General features: G+C 45.3%; 1 protein-coding gene across 1 annotated transcript in view; it reads left to right on the plus strand.

Annotated features, from left to right (window-relative positions):
- Positions 1–10,519: 10,519 nt before the first annotated feature.
- Positions 10,520–16,835, plus strand: part of LOC144501461 (uncharacterized) — a 418,660-nt gene continuing 412,344 nt past the window's right edge. The window contains exon 1 of the mRNA XM_078225242.1: positions 10,520–10,571. The gene's annotated coding sequence lies outside the window, so the exon portion shown is untranslated. The remainder of the gene's footprint in view (positions 10,572–16,835) is intronic.

Below are 16,835 nucleotides of genomic sequence, written 5' to 3' on the forward strand. Positions count from 1 at the left end.
ACAATAGAAGCGGTCCATCTTTATACCCTTTACACAATAGATGGACTGGACATCTAGTCATTATCACATCGTTGTAATCAAGTAGGTGATTGATCATTAAACACATTGTTAGAGACAAATACAGACAGATACAGACATAAGCATGTTAACATCGCATTGTTCTATGAATGGATATATTTCCTACGTCAGTGACTATCAATGACTTTAGTTTCGGTCTATTCATACAGTAGTTTACAGTAATTGGTTTTCCTGCATTTTGAATTCCCGATCCCACCTGTACCTAATCTCTTTACCAGACCCTTTTGTCCCTATTTCCACTGGCTTCCTGCAGTATCTAATTCCTGCATATTTTAATTTACAAGTAGTTGTCTGAGTGTCTTTAATCCTAAGTAATTGTCTGGGCTAAGAGTCAGTGTCCGTTTAATGTCTCTTTCCCAGGTGACTGTTTGTGTGCCAGGCCACCATCTTATGTGTGTCCATCTGTATATTTTTCCTCCTTCAGTCCTCGCTTTTGGTTGGATTATGAGTTTCACTAATCCTAAAACCAATAATAGAATTTTTATATGTATAATTCTTTGTTCTTCTTCTTTCCTACTTCGTTTCTTCTGATGTCTTCGGGGATCTTCATCGGGGTTTCTTCTTCGATGTATACACTGGCTTCTGGCACAATTCTAGTCACCATCACCTTGCAACAGACTTTTAGGCATCCAACAATGAGACAACAGACAATTACAATTGAAATGAGCATGACCAATCCATGTAATAAGTAAGATTGTAAGAAGCCTCACAACACCAGGTTGAAGTCCAACAGGTTTATTTCCAAATAAACCTGTTGGACTTTAACCTGGTGTTGTGAGACTTCTTACTGTGCTTACCCCAGTCCAACGCCGGCATCTCCACATCATAAGTAAGATTCCCAGGACCCCCTCACTAGCCATCCCAGCCAGTTACTTCCTTTCTTGCGTCCCTGTCTGAAGCTATCAAGTTGTTCTCTGATGCTATTGATGACCTGTGTAATGTTATAGGACTTGTCTGTGACATGGGTTATGCATTTATTGCCTATAATTGTACACACTCCCCCTTGTTGTGCTAACTGATTGTCCACTGCGTACCGTGTCTGTTGTGCATATAATCTCAGTTCAGCCATTTCTTGGTTAACAGCCTCCAGTGCTTTTGAAGTGCTGTTTCCCAGGACTGTTAGTCCACAAACAATATGATTCCTATTCTTTGCACCAATCACTCCTGCTGCCCGCACCCCCCCCCCCCCCCCCCACGGAAAAAGGCTCCAAGGAACCCATATCCCAGTGAGGATCCCATTGTGCCCGGGGCTTCCCAGTCAGCGCAGAATTCTTTGCTGATAGCCCGAGTTACTGTTCTCCTCCGAATATGCCCCTTCTGAGGGCATGGGACAGTCAGTGGTCCGATTGTTCCTACTGCAAAACGGTTCAGGAGGTTTGGTGTTTCTGTCATGTAAGTACCATTGAAGAGGAACACAAATCCCTTCTTAGCCCGGTAACATTTAGTGTCTTGATTATGAGTTTGTTCATATTGCCAATTGTTCGGTTTACTTGACTCCCTGTTTAATCCCACCATCTGGTAAGTATCAAATGGGTATGTCCATTTGTCTGAGCTTACATGAGTTCCATTGCATTGTCCACAAATAAGCTGTCTTCCCGCAGTTATATTCAGACATTTCTGTTCATCACAAGTGCAAGTAAACTGTCCCTTATTAACCATGACAATGTTGACGGACGCACTACGTCTGTACGCAGGAATCATTCTTAGGGACTAGGGCATAGGCACATCCCCATCCCTGCCCCGTAAAACAAAGCGGATAGCTTGCAGTATCTGAACAAGCTTTTCCTCCCACCTGTTGGAACCCCCTGCACACAGGATTTGTGGGGTTTACAAGTCCCACACATCTCCCCTGTATACCTCTTTTATATTTGCCAATTTGTCCCTTACTGATGTATCTACAGTATATAAGTCATGAGGGGTCCACCCAGTGGTGGCTACAAATAGGGCTTCAACTGATTGTGCTAACGGGTAACATACAGTTCGATTCCCGTGTAAATGTATGTGAGCTTTGTAAAACAAGTTATCCTCCAATCCAGTTAAATTTACAGTCGCGACAACGCAAATTAGTACAGTTACATACGCGATTACATACATATTCGCAACGATCAAATATCAAACCTAACACTATAATTCATATAATCTTTACAAGTTATATTATCTATTCAACCCGCGCGCGCCAGTCATTCTTGCTTGCAGTCTTTGCCTGTGTTGAGGAAAGCATTTTCATTAGTTCATCAATTTAATTATTTGTCCCGTTGTATAGTTTTAGCTGTGTCCAATGCTTCCAGACCCCTTTCCCTCTTATGTCTACACAGGCACAGGTGTCTCCACTAATTATAACTTCATATGGCCCGTTCCATTTTGGTGCAAACCCTGGTTTGTCAGGTAATGTCTTTACTAGGACGCGACTTCCCGCTGTTGGGACGTCAGGGAGCATTTCAAGCTCTCTCTCTGCGTCTTTTATTTCCTGATTGTCCTTTACCAATTTGCGCATCCCTTTTAGTTGGGTGCTTAGTTCCAGAACAGATCTCCTGATTTTATCTTTTAGTGGACCTACACGGTCCCACCTGTTATGATGTTTTCGGGTAATTGCATCGCCCGTCCTGTCATTAGCGTCCAGTGGTCTGGTTTGTGGTAGCCCTTAATCTCATTAGTATGGTGGGCAATACCTCTATCCACATTTTCCCCAATGTTTGTATGGCTTTAGCTAATGCATTTTTTAATGTTCTATTCATGCGTTCCACCATTCCAGAACTCTGTGGGTGGTAAGGGATGTGAAATTTTTGTTTTACCAACAGGACGGGGTGCACCTGAACCAGAAGGGCACCAATATCCTGGGAGGGAAATTTGCTACGGCTCTTCGGGGGGATTTAAACTAATTTGTCGGGGGATGGGAAAAGGAGTTGTAGTCCGGAGGTCAGTGAGTGTAGTGAGGTACTGGGAAGGGTATCATGGTCAAAGGTGGGTACCAGCAGACAAGAAGGTGGGTTGAAGTGTGTCTACTTCAATGCAAGGATCATCCGAAATAAGGTAGGTGAACTTGGGGCGTGGATTGGCACTTGGGGCTACGATGTTGTGGCCGTAACGGAGACATGGGTAGAACAAGGACAGGCCAAAGAGCCTGTTCCTGTGCTGTAATTTTCTTTGTTCAATGTAATTCTTCAATTAAACAATTTTTATTAAAACATTGAAATGTTAGAATCAAAAACATTACAAATTAAAAATAGTAAAAAATACAAACATACAATTAAGACAAGACAAATCTCTTTCGGCCAAATGGGAGATCTCTGATTTCACCTACACAGCAAATGAGCTTTGAGGCATCCTCAAAGGATCTCTTTTTTATGCCAAATAGAAGAACGGTTATACATTCTTGTTAGCTCTTACTTAAGAGCAATTTCATTCATACACTGACCTGTCAATCTAACATGACATGTCCTTCAATCAATTATAGTTTGATACCTTTAAATACAGATGTTATTTTTCTGTTCTCACTGACTGAATTTATGCCTCATTAAAGATGGCTTCTTGTTGCTCTGTGGCGTGAGGCCTTATCTCTGTTTGTCCTTGGCTATTTCTCTAGTTCAAACTGGTTCTTCGTATATCTGATTTCGACCCAGATTATATTATTTCAGATTGTAACACACTCTGGAAATATTATGTTTCAATGTGCAGTTTCTCTAATCAAGAAGTCCATTGTTTTTTCCTGTGTTGCTAAATCTTTCATCTTAGTTCAAATTTATTTGCATGTAAGGCCTTGAATTAAATACATTCAACAGTCTTTCACATTAATCATTCCATTACTTTCATTTTAAACTTTTAAAATTATCATTAAAACATGTTAAAATGTTAATGCAGTTCAGTAACTTATAAAACACAGCTGTTCTATCTGATGTTAAATCAATTCTATATCTAATTCTTAATCTACATCCCTGAACTCACGAAGACTTCCCTTTCCCAAACAATATTTAAATTAAAGTCAAATCCAGCTTATAATTACCACATAATGCAGGGCCGATGATTAAATCTGTGAAATGTCTTTTCCTGGTCGAGCGAAGATACTTAAACTGTCTTTATGAGGGTTTTGTGCAATGCCTTGGCTCTAAGGCTTAGTTGCAACACTAGCATTTCTGAGAAGTGACAGATGTCACAGGATCCTTTGGCTATAAAATGGGTTCAAGCCTCCTGGCTGTGAGTTACAAACTGGTTTCTGGCTGTGAGGGAAGATACGGGACGGGACGATGCGGGACGGGGAGGGGAAAAACAGTCATACTCCCCATTTGATATTCCCAAGTCGAGAGTCAGCTGTCTACATATCTTGAATTCTTTCCTTTTGTGGACATTTGCATTTCTATAGCCCTGAGAAACTTACCAGCCATGATGGTTACCCCTCCACTTACCTGCCCCCCCCCCCCGTAAGAAAGGAAGCTATTATCTGCTACAATGATATGGGACATGTGTAGGAAAATGGGATTGTCGTGCTTTTAGAGATAGTTATTGTTGGTGTAGACTCGATGGGCCAAATGGCTTTTTCAGCACTGTATGACTCTGTGACAAACTGTCTTTCTAACAAGTGTAAAATAAGCAAAATACTGCGGATGCTGGAATCTGAAACGAGCAGAGGATTCTGGGGAAACTCAGCAGCTCTGGCAGCATCTATGAGGAGAGAAAGAGTTAACGTTTTGAGTCCTTTGACTCTGCTTCCTCTCTTAATAGATTCTGCCTGACCTTCTGAGTGTTTGCAGCATCCTCTGTTCTTCTTTCTGAACTAGTTAATCTTGTATTAATCAAATATATTAAAGATTTATGGACTAATTAACCACCAGTCATCAACAGATGCTTGAATAAGTAGTGAGTTACAATTAATGAATGAGTAGTTATAATAAGATTGAGTTTTATTTGCTGTTAAAATGTAAAAGCTTAATTGCTGTGAATGTAGAGTGTGCAATGAAGATAAATGTACTGACAAGAGAGACCTTCAAACTCTGATTAACCTGAACATTCAAAATTGTGTGAATAAGGGATTATATAGAATCAGATAAAGGGATAGTATGAAACAGTTCTATTGTATTCCCGTCTAAGATAATGAGAGTAAGAAGTTTCACAACACCAAGTCCAACAGGTTTATTTGGTAGCACAAGCTTTCGGAGCACTGCCCCTTCATCAGGTGAGTGGGAGTTGTGTTCACAAACAGGGCATATATAGACACAAACTCAATTTACAAGATAATGAGAGACAGTGATGTAAGTAATTGGGGAAACAATTAAATTAATTTAGTGACCAAATTGACCAATTATCAGGTTACAACAAGCCCAACTCTGACGTGAGGTAACGGTCACTTTGGGGATAAAAGTAAAGATTCCGAAGGTCTTCCTGAGGCCAAGGTCCAAGGACATTAATGTCAAAGAAGGAGCTAGACTCCCGAAGCTGAATTCCTGTCAAAGAAGGAGCCAGAGAGGGTTACGCTTCTACGGACTGACCACCCACATGAAGTTGTAAAAGCCAATGTCTTAGAGTTGCTCAGTAAACCTTTTTTATTGAATAAACTTTTTAAATTTACTATCCAGGGAATTCTGTCTTTAAGACCAAAAGACACAGGAGCAAAATTAGGCCACTCGGCCCATCGAGTCTATTCTGCCATCCAATCATGGCTGATATTTTTGTCATCCCCATTCCCCTGCCTTTTTCCCAGAACCCCTGATCCCCATATTAATCAAGAACCTATCTATCTCTGACTTAAATACACTCAATGACCTGGCCTCCACAGCCTTCTGTGGCACAGATTCACCACTCTCTGGCTGAAGAAATTCCTCGTCTCTGTTTTAAAGGACCGTCCCTTTAACCTGAGGTTGTGCCCTCTGGTTCTAGTTTTTCCTACTAGTGGAAACATCCTCTCCACATTCACTCTATCCAGGCCTCGCAGTATCTTGTAAGTTTCAATAAGATCCCCCCTCATCCTTCTAAACTCTGGGTACAAACCCAGAGTCCTCAACCGTTCCTCATACGAGAAGCTCTTCATTCCAGGGATCATTCTTGTGAACCTCCTCTGGACTCTTTCCAAGGCCTGCACATTGTTCCTTAGACACGGCACCCAAAACTGCTCTCAATTCTCCAAATGGGGTCTGACCAGAGCCTTATACAGCCTCAGAGCCTTAAATCCCTGCTCTTGTATTCTAGTCCTCTCGACATGAATGCCAGCATTACATTTGCCTCCCTAACTGCGAACTGAAATGCACGTTAACCTGAGGAGAATCTTGAACAAGGACTCCAAAATCCCTTTCTGCTTCTGATTTCCTGAGCATTTGCCCATTTAGAAAATAGTCTCTACCTCCATTCCTCCTTCCAAAGTACATAACTTCACACTTTTCCACATTGTATTCCATCTGCCACTTCTTTGCCCATTGCCTAACCGAAGTCCTTCTGCAGCCCCCTGCTTCCTCAACACTACCTGTCTCTCTACATAACCTTGTATCATCTGCAAATTTCTTCCAAATCGCTAATGTATGTTGTGAAAAGCTGTGGTCCCAGCACTGACCCTGAGGCACACCACCAGTCACCAGCTGCCATCCTGAAAAAGACCCCTTTATCCCCACTCGCTGCCTTCTGCCAGTCAGCCAGTCCTCTATCCATGCCAGGATCTTACCCATAACACCATGGGCACTTAACTTATTTAGCTTATTTGCTTTAATTGGTCTTGTCTGAACCAAACTGAATTTATTCAATGGTAAGTTGGGGGTGGCTGAAATCAGGTAAGTTTCAGATAACATAAATCTTCAAATTAAACACTTGCATTTCTATTGCGCCTTTCACAGCCACAGGATGTCCCAAAGTGCTTCACAGCCAATGAAGTACTTTTGTAGTGTAGTCACTGTTGGAATGTAGGAAACGCTACAGCCAATTTACACACAGCAAGATCCCACAAACAGCAATGTGATACTGAGCAGGTGTTTTTGGTGTTGTTGATATTGAAGGATAAATATGTAAATAATTATTTTTATTAAATTTTTATTTTTATTTAAATGTTATTAAATAAACACACATGCAGGTAACTCACAATGGTCTCCATTCTTATTGAAAGGGAGCTGTTTGTTACTGTTTTCAGGACAGTGTGATAGCTGTTGATACTTTGTTCATATTAAATTTCGAGTTTCCAGTCATTGTAAGTTAATTGTAACCTTAGAAGGCATAGAATCATAGAATTCCTACAGTGGAGAAGGAGGCCATTCGGGTCTGCACCGACAACAATCCCACCTAGCCCCTATCCCCGTAATCCCACGTATTTACCCAGCTCGTCCCCCTGACACTAAGGAGCAATTTAGCATAGCCAATCAACCTAACCTGCATATCTTTGGAGTGTGGGAGGAAACCAGAGCACCCAGAGGAAACCCATGCAGACACGGGGAGAACGTGCAAACTCCACAGACAGTGACCCAAGCCGGGAATCGAACCCAGGTCCCTGGCGCTGTGAGGCAGCAGTGCTAATCACTCTGCCACCATGCTGCATGGTCACAAACAACTTGCAATGCATGCGAGCGCTTGATAATGTGTATATATTAGATTGTTGTTTATATAGTTACTGTTGTGAAATTATAATGGGCCCGATTTTACCAAAATTTTGCGCCCGTTCAGACCCGACACAAGGCCAATAGCGCCTTTGCCAACGGCCGATCCGGGCGCCGATTCGGCGCGCGCCCGAATCTCGGCATAATGAAGCCCGCGCCCAACTGACCCAAGGATTCCCACTTTACGAGGCTCCAATCGGCGGCCCCGCATTTACCATGTTGCTGAATTCAAGTCCGATAGGGCTTCAACTCAGCAACTGAACCGCCGAATCGCCCCCGACCACCCTTCGCGGACCACCCCGACAGCCCACCCCCTCCCCCACCCGATCGGACCACCCTGGGACGCAGGCCCCGCCAGCAACCCCCCCCCCCCCCCGCGGGATCGGAGCCCCCGGGCCCCCGATCGCTGGTGTCCGTCAATAGCATCTTACCATCCTGGCCTTGCTCCGCGGGTCCTGATGTGTAGAATGACGTCTCTTCACTGGGGGGGGGGGGGGGGGAATGAGACGTCTCTGCCCCTGGGGGGGGGGGGGGCGGAGACGTCACATCCCCCCACCCCCCCTCAGGAAAGAGACGTCATTCTACACATCAGGACCACATCCCCCACCGCCCTCCTCAGGGAAGAGACGTCAGATCCCCCCCTAGCCCGACCCTCAGGGAAGAGACGTCACATCCCCCACCCCTCCCCCCCCCCCTCAGGGAAGAGACGTCAGTTCCCCCCCAATCCCGACCCTCAGGGAAGAGACGTCATTCTACACATCACGACCACTTCCCCCACCCCCCCCTCAGGGAAGAGACGCCAGATTCCCCCCCCTATCCCGACCTTCAGGGAAGAGACGTCACATCCCACCCCCCTCCAGGGAAAGTCAAAGGCAGCGCTGCCTTTGACTTTCGCGCTCGCTGAGGGCTTCGAAATGCGCATGCGCAGGTCGATGCTCTGAGATATGCAAACGCTAGGCCCCGCCCACTGGACCCGCGCCGAGAAAAGGCGTATGGGGGCGCTGGAGCGCGGCTGCCGGACGCGGGTCTGATTTACGACCGCCCCCGGCACTTAGAGCCGATTTGGTAAAATCGGCCCCAATGTGTTTTGATTGAAACACATTTGGATGGAATGGTTTGTAACCCCGTTGGTTTGGACGTAGTAAGTCGAAACCTGGGAAAGTTCCCGATAATTGATAATGAATATCAGTGGTTGATATTGTGCTTCTATTAATTTGTTGTTAATATAGTTGTTACAATGAGACTATAATGTGTTTTGACTGTAATGTTTTGGATTGGAAATTGTAATGTATTTTGGTTTGTATTTGTGAATTGTTTAAATGGAAAGCTCCAGCCGCGCTGAGCTGTTGTCCAATGGGAAAGCTTTATCCCGCACGTGCACATGCGCACTGGCCCTGAAAGTCGCACATGCGCACTTTTATCACATTAGCTGCTCACCGTATCCAAACAATGGGAAGAATTGGAGGACCGGAAGGACTGTGGTCCTCCAGCCAATCAGAGCGTGGGCTTTGTGTGAATGAAGATTGAGCAGCAGACAGACTCAAATTCCCTCCTGTCTCCAAAATTTGTGAGTAAAACACTTTCTTTTCTCCTCTTTCCATTTCTTTTCTCATTCTGGGGGAAATTGATTTTGATTTGATTTATTATTGTCTCGTACTAACATACAGTGAAAAGTATTGTTTCTTGCGCTCTATACAGACAAAACATACCGTTCATAGAGAAGTAAATGAGAGAGTGCAGAATGTAGTGTTACAGTCATTGCTAGGCTGTAGAGAAAGATCAACTTAATGCAAGGTAAGTCCATTCAAAAGTCTGACAGCAGCAGGGAGTCGGTTGGTACGTGACCTCAAACTTTTGTATCTTTTCACGACCTTTTTGTAGTTTCTTGCGGTCTTGGGCAGAGCAGGAGCTGTACCAAGCTGTGATACAACCAGAAAGAATGCTTTCTATGGTGCATCTGTAAAAGTTGGTGAGAGTTGTAGCTGACATGCCACATTTCCTTCGTCTTCTGAGAAAGTAGAGGCGTTGGTGGGCTTTCTTAACTATATTGTCGGCATGGGGGACCAGGACAGGTTGTCGATGATCTGGACACCTAAAAACTCGAAGCTCTTGACCCTTTCTACTTCTTCCCCATTGATGTAGACAGTGGCATGTCCTCCTTTACACTTCCTGAAGTCGATGACAATCTCCTTCGTTTTGTTGACATTGAGGGAGAGATTATTGTTGCCACACCAGTTCACCAGATTTCTATCTCATTCCTGTACTCTGTCTCGTCATTGTTTGAGATCTGACCCACTACGGTGGTGTCATCAGCAAACTTGAAAATCGAATTGGAGGAGAATTTGGCCACACAGTCATTGGTGTTTCAGGAGTACAGTAGGGTGCTGAGGACACAGCCTTGTGGGGCACCGGTGTTGAGGATGATCGTGGAGGAGGTGTTGTTGCCTATCCTTACTGATTGTGGTCTGTGAGTTAGGAAGTTCAGGATCCAGTTGCAGAGGGAGGTGCCGAGGCCCAAATTGGGGACTTGCAGCAACTGAAGGGAAAGGAAGTGAATCCAGGGAGGGTGCAGACTCTGGAAAGGTTGCCCTGATGTCTCCCTTAAATCGGAAAATGACCCATTTATGCCCACTGTTTCCTGCTAGCTAGCCAATCTTCTATCCACTCCAATATGTTATCCCCACAGCCTGAACTTTTATTTGATGTGGCACATTATCAAATTATCACATTATCAAATGTCTTCTGGAAATCTAAGTACAGCACATCCACTGGTTCCCCTTTATCCCGTTCCCGATGGGGAATTTTAGAAAATTAAACAACATATCAACTGTCTCAATCGCCACTTCTGTTAAAACCCTCAAATGAAGCCCAATAGAACCCAAGGACTCATCAGGCCGCAGCTCCAACAGTTTGCTGAGCACCACTTCCCTGGTAATTGTGATTTTTCAGAGTTCATCCTACACTTCTGTTTTCTGATTTACAGCTGTTTCTGAGCTGTGACTTGTATCCTCTTGCCTTGGTTTTCACAGTAAATACTTGTTTAATTCATCTGCCAGTTCCTTATTTTTCATTATTAATTCCTGGACTCACTTTCTAGAAGACTCTTAAGAAATGAGGTAAGGCAAGTCGCTGAACTGTTAGTCCGGGAGCACTTTGTGTCTGGTGACCAGAACACCGCTAGTTTTAAAATATTTACGGAAAAAGATAGTAGGGGTCCACAGGTTAAGACCCTAAACTGGAGCAGGGCCAATTCACTGGGCATTGGACAGGATCTAGCAGATATCGATTAGGTGAGTTTGTTTGAAGGGAAAGGAATAGAACATAGAACAGTACAGCGCAGAACAGGCCCTTCGGCCCACGATTTTGTGCCGAGCTTTATCTGAAACCAAGATCAAGCTATCCCACTCCCTATCATCCTGGTGTGCTCCATGTGCCTATCCAATAACCGCTTAAATGTTCCTAAAGTGTCTGACTCCACTATCACTGCAGGCAGTCCATTCCACACCCCAACCACTCTCTGCGTAAAAAACCTATCTCTGATATCCTTCCTATATCTCCCACCATGAACCCTATAGTTATGCCCCCTTGTAATAGCTCCATCCACCCGAGGAAATAGTCTTTGAACGTTCACTCTATCTATCCCCTTCATCATTATACTAACCTCTATTAAGTCTCCCCTCAGCCTCCTCTGCTCCAGAGAGAACAGCCCTAGCTCCCTCAACCTTTCCTCATAAGACCTACCCTCCAAACCAGGCAGCATTCTGGTAAATCTCTTCTGCCCTCTTTCCAGCACTTTCACATCCTCCTTATAGTGAGGTGACCAGAACTGCACACAATATTCCAAATGTGGTCTCACCAAGGTCCTGTACAGTTGCAGCATAACCCCACGGCTCTGAAACTCCAACCCCCTGTTAATAAAAGCTAACACACTATAGGCCTTCTTCACAGCTCTATCCACTTGAGTGGCAACCTTTAGAGATCTGTGGATATAGACCCCAAGATCTCTCTGTTCCTCCACAGTCTTCAGAACCCTACCTTTGACCCTGTAACCCTGTTCAGATAAAGGGGGAGGTGGCTAGATGGGTGGAGAACTGGCTTGGTCACAGAAGACAGAGGGTGGTAGTGGAAGGGTCTTTTTCCGGCTGGAGGCCTGTGACTAGTGGTGTTCCGCAGGGCTCTGTATTGGGACCTCTGCTGTTTGTGATTTTATATAAATGATCTGGAAGAAGGTGTAACTGGGGTGATCAGTAAGTTTGCGGACGACACAAAATTGGCAGGACTTGCAGATAGTGAGGAGCATTGTCAGAAGCTACAGAAGGATATAGATAGGCTGGAAATTTGGGCAAAGAAATGTCAGATGGAGTTCAATCCTGATAAATGCGAAGTGATGCATTTTGGTAGAAATAATGTAGGGAGGAGCTATATGATAAATGGCAGAACCATAAAGGGTGTAGATACGCAGAGGGACCTGGGTGTGCAAGTCCACAGATCCTTGAAAGTGACGTCACAGGTGGAGAAGGTGGTGAAGAAGGCATATGGCATGCTTGCCTTTTATAGGACGGGGCATAGAGTATAAAAGTTGGGGTCTGATGTTGCAGATGTATAGAACGCTGGTTCGGCCGCATCTGGAATACTGCGTCCAGTTCTGGTCGCCACACTACCAGAAGGACGTGGAGGCTTTGGAGAGAGTACAGAGGAGGTTTACCAGGATGTTACCTGGTATGGAGGGGCTTAGTTATGAAGAGAGATTGGGTAAACTGGGGTTGTTCTCCCTGGAAAGACGGAGGATGAGGGGAGACTTAATAGAGGTGTATAAAATTATGAAAGGCATAGATAGGGTGAACGGTGGGAAGCTTTTCCCCAGGTCGGTGGTGACGTTCACGAGGGGTCATAGGTTCAAGGTGAAGTGGGGGAGGTTTAACACAGATATCAGACGGACATATTTTACACAGAGGGTGGTGGGGGCCTGGAATGCGCTGCCAGGCAAGGTGGTGGAGGCGGACACACTGGGAACGTTTAAGACTTATCTAGACAGCCATATGAACGGAGTGGGAATGGAGGGATACAAAAGAATGGTCTAGTTTGGACCAGGGAGCGGCGCGGGCTTGGAGGGCCGAAGGGCCTGTTCCTGTGCTGTATTGTTCTTTGTTTTGTTCCACATTTAAATTAGTCCTACCAAAATGAATCACCTCTCATTTATCAGGGTTAAACTCCATTTGCCATTTTTCAGCCCAGCTTTGCATCCTTCCTATGTCTCTTTGCAGCCTACAACAGCCCTCCACCTCATCCACTACTCCACCAATCTTGGTGTCATCAGCAAATTTACTGATCCACCCTTCAGCCCCCTCCTCTAAGTCATTAATAAAAATCACAAAGAGCAGAGGACCAAGCACTGATCCCTGTGGCACTCCGCTAGCAACCTGCCTCCAATCCGAAAATTTTCCATCCACCACCACCCTCTGTCTTCGATCAGATAGTAAGAAGTCTCACAACACCAGGTTAAAGTCCAACAGGTTTATTTGGTAGCAAATACCAGAAGCTTTCGGAGCACTGCTCCTTCGTCAGATGGAGTGGAAATTTCGATCAGATAGCCATTGGCAAATGGGAGGCTTTTCGAAGTGTGATATCAAGAGTCCAGGGGCAGTATATTCCTGTTAGGATGAAAGGAAACAATGGTAAATTCAGGGATCCCTGGCTGACAAGGGACATTTAGGCTCTGGTCAGGTAAAAGAGGAAGCATACATTGGATTTAGGCAATCAGGGACAACTGAATCCCCGATGACTATAAAATGTATAAGAGAACATTAGAACATAGAACATAGAACAGTACAGCACAGAACAGGCCCTTCAGCCCATGATGTTGTGCCGTGCTTTATCTGAAACAAGATCAAGCTATCCCACTCCCTATCATCCTGGTGTGCTTCATGTGCCTATCCAATAACCGCTTAAATGTTCCTAAAGTGTCTGACTCCACTATCACTGCAGGCAGTCCATTCCACACACCAACCACTCTCTGCATAAAGAACCTACCTCTGATATCCTTCCTATATCTCCCACCATGAACCCTATAGTTATGCCCACTTGTAATAGCTCCATCCACCCGAGGAAATAGTCTTTGAACGTTCACTCTATCTATCCCCTTCATCATTTTATAAACCTCTATTAAGTCTCCCCTCAGCCTCCTCCGCTCCAGAGAGAACAGCCCCAGCTCCCTGAACCTTTCCTCATAAGACCTACCCTCCAAACCAGGCAGCATCCCGGTAAATCACCTCTGCACTCTTTCCAGCACTTCCACGTCCTTCTTATAGTGAGGTGACCAGAACTGCACACAATATTCCAAATGTGGTCTCACCAAGGTCCTGTACAGTTGCAGCATAACCCCATGGCTCTTAAACTCCAACCCCCTGTTAATAAAAGCTAACACACTATAGGCCGCCTTCACAGCTCTATCCACTTGAGTGGCAACCTTCAGAGATCTGTGGATATAGACCCCAAGATCTCTCTGTTCCTCCACAGTCTTCAGATCCCTACCTTTAACCCTGTAATCCACATTTAAATTAGTCCTACCAAAATGAATCCCCTCACATTTATCAGGGTTAAACTCCATTTGCCATTTTTCAGCCCAGCTTTGCATCCTATCTATGTCTCTTTGCAGCCTATAACAGCTCTCCACCTCATCCACTACTCCACCAATCTTGGTGTCATCAGCAAATTTACTGATCCACTCTTCAGCCCCCTCCTCTAAGTCATTAATAAAAATCACAAAGAGCAGAGGACCTTAGGATCATCAGGGACGCAGAGCTGGCCATAGACACAAGCTTTAGGAATACAGTTACTCCGAGGATTGAAAACAGATGGGTGACGGTGAGAGGGGCTGGGAGGAAGCAGTCCGTGCAGGGATCCCCGGTGGTCGTTCCCCTTAGCAACAAGTATTCCGCTTTGGATACGGTTGAGGGGGATGACATACCAGTGGGGAGCCGCAGTGAGAGGATCTCTAGCACTGTGTCCGTCTCTGTGGCTCGGGAGGGAAAGGGGGAGAGCGGGAGGGCGATAGTTATTGGGGACTCGTTAGTTAGAGGGATAGATAGGAGGTTCTGTGGCAGCAAAAGAGACTCACGGATGGTATGTTGCCTACCGGATGCCAAGGTCCGTGATGTCTCAGACCGTGTTTTCCAGATTCTGAAGGGGGAGGGGAAACAGTCACAAGTCGTGGTTCACATTGGTACCAATGACATAGGTAAGAGAAGGGACGGGGATTTAAAGCAGGAATTTCTGGAGCTGGGCTGGAAGCTGAGAGCCAAGACGAAACATGTGGTCATCTCTGGTACGTTGCCGGTACCACGTGATAGCGAGTTGAGGAACAGGGAGAGAGTGCAGTTAAATATGTGGTTGCAGGGATGGTGTAGGAGGGAGGGTTTCAGATACGTGGATAATTGGAACACGTTCTGGGGAAGGTGGGACCTGTACAAACAGGACGGGGTGCACCTGAACCAGAGGGGCACCAATATCCTCGGAGGGAAATTTGTTACGGCTCTTCAGGGGGGTTTAAACTAATTTGTCAGGGGAGTGGGAAAGGGAGTTGTAGTCCAGAAGTCAGTGAGGGTGGTGAGGTATTGGGGAAGGTATCAGGGTCAAGGATGGGTACTGGTAGACAGGAAGGTGGGTTGAAGTGTGTCTACTTCAATGCAAGGAGCATCCGGAACAAGGTAGATGAACTTGGGGCGTGGATTGGTACTTGGGACTATGATGTTGTGGCCATTACGGAGACGTGGGTAGAACAAGGACAGGAATGGTTGTTGGACGTTCCGGGGTATAGATGTTTCACTAAGTGTAGGGAAGCTGGTAAAAGAGGTGGAGGAGTGGCATTGTTAATCAAGGATAGTTTAACGGCTGCGGAAAGGCACTTCGTGGGGGATCTGCACACTGAGGTAATATGGGCTGAAGTTAGAAATAGGAAAGGAGCGGTCACGTTGCTAGGAGTTTACTATAGGCCCCCAAATAGTAATAGAGATGTGGAGGAAGAAATTGCTAAGCAGATTATGGATATGTGTGGGGGTCACAGGGTAGTTGTCATGGGGGACTTTAACTTTCCAAATATTGATTGGAACCTTTGTAGGTCAAATAGTTTGGATGGGGCAGTTTTTGTGCAGTATGTGCGGGAGGGTTTCCTGACACAATATGTGGATGGGCCGACTAGAGGTGAGGCCACATTGGATTTGGTACTGGGAAATGAACCGGGCCAAGTGTTAGATTTGGTTGTGGGAGAGCAATTTGGAGATAGTGACCACAATTCGGTGTCTTTTGTTATTGCAATGGAGAGGGATAGGGCCGTACGGCAGGGCAAGGATTACAATTGGGGGAGGGGTAATTATGATGCGATTAGGCAAGAATTAGGGGGCATAAGTTGGGAACAGAAACTGTCAGAGAAAGGAACTAATGAAAAGTGGAACTTTTTCAAGGAACAAATACTGGATGTCCTTGATAGGTATGTTCCTGTCAGGTAGGGAGGAAATGGCCGAGTGAGGGAACCATGGTTCACAAAAGAGGTGGAATGTCTTGTGAAAAGGAAGAGGGAAGCTTATGTAGGGATGAGGAAACAAGGTTCAGATGGCTCGATTGAGGGTTACAAGTTCGCAAGGAATGAGCTGAAAAAGGGGCATCGGAGAGCTAGGAGGGGACATGAGAAGTCCTTGGCGGGTCGGATCAAGGAAAACCCCAAGGCTTTTTACTCTTATGTGAGGAATAAAAGAATGACCAGGGTGAGGTTAGGGCCGGTCAAGGACAGTAGTGGGAACTTGTGTATGGAGTCAGGAGAGATAGGCAAGGTGATGAACGAATACTTTTCTTCAGTGTTCACCAAGGAGAGGGGCCATGTTTTTGAGGAAGAGAAGGTGTTACAGGCTAATAGGCTGGAGGAAATAGATGTTCGGAGGGAGGATGTCTTGGCAGTTTTGAATAAACTGAAGGTCGATAAGTCCCCTGAGCCTGATGAAATGTATCCTAGGATTCTGTGGGAGGCAAGGGATGAGATTGCAGAGCCTTTGGCGTTGATCTTTGGGTCCTCGCTGTCCACAGGGATGGTGCCAGAGGACTGGAGAATGGCGAATGTTGTTCCTCTGTTTAAGAAAGGGAATAGAAATGACCCTGGTAATTATAGACCGGTTAGTCTTACTTCGGTGGTTGGTAAATTGATGG

Source organism: Mustelus asterias, chromosome 12, assembly GCF_964213995.1.
Source record: "Mustelus asterias chromosome 12, sMusAst1.hap1.1, whole genome shotgun sequence".
Lineage (NCBI taxonomy): Eukaryota > Metazoa > Chordata > Chondrichthyes > Carcharhiniformes > Triakidae > Mustelus > Mustelus asterias.